We start from the raw sequence: 4,399 nt of genomic DNA on the forward strand, positions 1-4,399 counted from the left end.
GTTTTAATGAGGAGCTAGCTACATTTTCAACAACAAAAACTGGTGTGTTACCAACACCAAGTGCTTAATAAACATGATTTGATTTAAAGATAACTGGACAGAATTTTTCCCCTTGTTAATCTAACATTTCTCTTTCATATATTTTATTTGTTGTTGGCATTCAGAGCCCTGTGATGGACTGGTGACCTGTCCAGGGTGAACCCTGCCTCTCATCTGATGACTGCCGGAGATGGGCACCACCAGCCCCCCTCACCACCCTGCAAGGATCAGTGTGTTCAGATCATGGATGGAAAGCTTTTAAGGTAGTTTGTCTCCTTAAGTCCACACTTAAAACAGCTTCATAGTTATTGCCAACATCAACTGATTCTATGACATTGCTGACTATTTTTTTCTACTTCTAACATAAACAGGCAAAAAAACCCAGAAATGTTTTTCCACCCCAGGCATTCGGTCCCAATCATCATCAGTTCTGATGATGTCACATACATGGCGAGTCCACAACGTCTTGAAATTGTAAGTATTTTTTTATTTGCCATTTTTCTGTACTCTTTAAAATACAAATGCTTTCTCTGTTTAATTGCTCTATTGTTCTTTTTTGTAGGTTTCTGTTCTGTCGTTGATCTTCACTCGGAGGCCTGTCCAAACTGAGAGGTCGGTCCCGACTCGGAGGNATTACTGATATATTAGTAGTATAATTAATTAAAATATATTAAAAGTATATTTTTAATATTATTCTATGACAGAATTAGTACACTCAAAATATCCTAATCAAGCTCTTGAATAACACATAAAAAGTATACTTAAAGTATACTAAGTACTACTTGAAGTTGTTCCAAAAAAGTACATTGAAGTATACTAAAAATTGTAAATTAATACTATTTAAATACTATTAAAATATACTAAGCACAAAAAAGTTGTTCCAACATAGTATAGTTTAAGTACATCAATCAAAGTATGCTAAAGCATATTAAAATTTAGTATACTAAAGCATATTTTTTTCATTTTTTTTTTTTTACTTGGGAACACTGGAACTGATAAACTAAATCAGTTCCAGTGTTAATGGATTCTCAGTCTCCATTAACAAAAAACGTACTTTAATAAAAACTAAACAACATAAAGCCAAAGTGGAAATAAATTCAACCAAAAGAATGCAGATCATGAAGTCTGTATACTATATTGCCCTTCAGTAATCACTAGATTTAAATAGAGAAGATGAGCACATCCGACCAGCTAATGCACAGTTCACACTACACGATTTTTTTTGCCCCCATTTTCCCCTTACGACAATCTTAGAACGTTGGCCTATCTAAGATTGTCGCTGGTGATTTCGTAACCGATCATCATATAGTGTGACCAGTGGCGCAATTGCACATTATTCAGGTGGATGCGAAAACATAAATCGCCCCCCCCCACCCCCACCCCCAAGGCGAGGATACGTTAAGGGTGAAACGCGCTAGATTTAGCTCATTATGTGCGTGAGGTGAAGGAGCGTAAGGCGCGCTGAAGTGTATGAGGTCGATAGGTTTAATTTATCGTGTGATTAATTGATTTATCGTTTCACAACAGGCAGTGGCGCAACTACACATTATTCAGGTGGATGCGAAAACATACCCCCCCACCCCCCCCTCCCCCGCCCCCCATACGTGCAGGGGCAAGGTTTCCCGATTGACCTCTTGGNACATAATTGTACCAATATACACTTTTAATATATTAAATAAAAGTATACTTTGAGTGAACAAAATATATATTTGCCCAAGTGTAAATATACACTTGCTCAAGTATATTTAAAATATATTTAAAATATATTTTGTGTACATTTTAAAATATATGCTCAAAATAGATTATTTTTTTTAAATTCACTTCTTTAAATTAATTTCACTATGTTTTTGTGAAATTAAACAGAGAAATTAAGACATTACAACTCAGTGTAAATTTTAGGCTAATAAAGTATGCTTTTTTTAACTTCTTTATTCAACCAGGTGAACCCCGTTGAGATCCAGATCTCATTTTCAAGAAGGTCCTGGGTAGAAGTCTGCAACACGCAGCAACCTGATTACAAAATAAAACTAATTGATACATATGCAGAAGTATGTCTTTTAGGCACCTATAAAGTACTTTTCATGTAATTTTTAGGCATATGTTTTAAGCACCTAAAAAGTATGTCTTTTTAGGTGCCTTAATAATCTTTTACTATTTTTGTTAAATTTGCAAAGAATAAAAAAATGATAATCGTGATGTAGTGTTTAAGAAAGTACCTAATCCATTTTCAAATATGACGTAAGATCTATAATCAACGGCATTAGTTCCAGTTCACACTCTAGACCATATGGTGGCGGTATGGCACACTTTCATTTAAAAAAAAAAAACGGCATAAAGAGAAGAAAAAACTTGAGCGCAAAGAACAGAGCGCTGTTCAAATTCGCCATTTTTACTCGTATAATATTGCCTTAAAAGTAGAGAGGGCCATGACAATAATTGCCAATTTTGGTAAATTCAAGCTGGTGTCGTCCGAGTTAAATGACAACACAACCGATGGAAATGAAATGTGTGTCACAAAAGGAGCCCAAAGGGACGAAGGCTGCTAACGTGTTGCTAGCTAGTGGTACGTTTGCTTATTAATTATCTTCGTTTAATTATAAACAGTGCAGTAAAGATATATAACTGACGTTGGTTTCATAAATAATTATTTTATCAATTTTATTGTGACTTGTATGATTATTACTATAGCAATCATTCAGCTTCATGTTACAACAGCATGGAGGCTCTGTTTGTTGCGACTTATACTTTTATTCATAAACTTAACCTGGTTTTAATTAAGCTTCATAAGACAAAGAGACGTTGATATTGTGAGGTTGTTGTTATAACTTCTTGATCAATGTTTTTATCTTCAACATATGTTTGCAGTGTAAGCAAATGAAGATGAAAGAGGAAGCCAGAGAGATCAGGTGCTAGGAAACCTAGACTTTCCTGTCTCAGAAGAAGCTCTGGCTCCACCAGATCACCAACCAGCTCTGAGGATGAACCTCGACATAGTCTTCATGGTGTAAGTATTTTTTGTTTTGTTTTGTTTTAATGAGGAGCTAGCTACATTTTCAACAACAAAAACGGGTGTGTTACCAACACCAAATGCTTAATAAACATGATTTGATTTAAAGATAACTGGACAGAATTTTTCCCCTTGTTAATCTAACATTTCTCTTTCATATATTTTATTTGTTGTTGGCATTCAGAGCCCTGTGATGGACTGGTGACCTGTCCAGGGTGAATCCTGCCTCTCATCTGATGACTCCTGGAGATGGGCACCACCAGGTCCCCTCATTACCCTGCAAGGATCAGCATGTTCAGATCATGGATGGAAAGCTTTTAAGGTAGTTTGTCTCCTTAAGTCCACACTTAAAACAGCTTCATAGTTAATGCCAACATCAACTGATTCTATGACATTGCTGACTTTTTTTTTTTACTTCTAACATAAACAGGCAAAGAAGACACCCAGAAATGTTTTTCCACCCCAGGCATCCGGTCCCAGTCATCATCAGTTCTGGTGATGTCACATACATGGTGAGTTCACAACGTCTTAAAATTGTATAATTTTTTTTATTTGCCATTTTTCTGTGCTCTTTAAAATACAAATGCTTTCTCTGTTTAATTACTCTATTGTTCTTTTTTGTAGGTTTCTGTAAGGTGCAGGGTGCAGTGAATGGGAATACCAACGGTGTCATGAATTGTCATTCAGTAAATGATGACAATTTTAATGAGAATTTGCTTTAAAAGTTGGATGACAGGTGTTATGTTTATGACAGTGTCATGTCAGTCTTATGCACACCCCATCAAATAAAGTGTTACCAAAATGGTAATATATTGAAAGCACAATGCAATTATAATTTTTGTTCTTTAAAGTAATAACTTTCATGTTTTTTTGTCACACTTAAATTTTCATGTTCATTGTGTTCACCTTTGATGTGTAAACTGATAATTTATGTAAAGTTCATAAAGTTGTGAGTAAAACTGGACAATTTTAAAATGTCATTAATAAAACAAAATATTTGAATTACCTTGAACATCTTGTGTAATTAATCTTTCCATGTAATTGTAGCCTAAAACAATGCAAGTACTGTAGTGTAGTTATGCATGTAATTTACAAAGTACTTATGAGTAATTAAAATTGTACTTTATTAGCAATAGCAGTAAATCAAAAATAAAAATTAAGTGTAATTTATATACATTACTTATATATTAGTAGTATATTTAAATTATATTAAAAGTACATTTTAATATAATTCTATGACAGAATTAGTACACTCAAAATATGGAATATTTTGGAATATTTCTCTTGAATACTACATAAAAAAAGTATACTTAAAGTATACTAAGTACTACTTGAAGTTGTTCCAAAAAAGTA

At 34.0% G+C, this 4,399-nt stretch overlaps 1 long non-coding RNA gene across 1 annotated transcript; it reads left to right on the forward strand.

Annotated features, from left to right (window-relative positions):
• Window positions 1-265: 265 nt before the first annotated feature.
• LOC106942761 (uncharacterized) lies at window positions 266-3,705 on the forward strand. Its single transcript, XR_001423714.1, has 3 exons — window positions 266-302; window positions 3,477-3,582; window positions 3,671-3,705. It is a non-coding gene; the product is annotated as an uncharacterized LOC106942761 (long non-coding RNA).
• Window positions 3,706-4,399: the final 694 nt, after the last annotated feature.

This window comes from Poecilia latipinna, unplaced genomic scaffold (genome assembly GCF_001443285.1).
Source record: "Poecilia latipinna isolate Pla-1442-1.1 unplaced genomic scaffold, P_latipinna-1.0 Scaffold4527, whole genome shotgun sequence".
NCBI classification, from domain to species: Eukaryota; Metazoa; Chordata; class Actinopteri; order Cyprinodontiformes; family Poeciliidae; genus Poecilia; species Poecilia latipinna.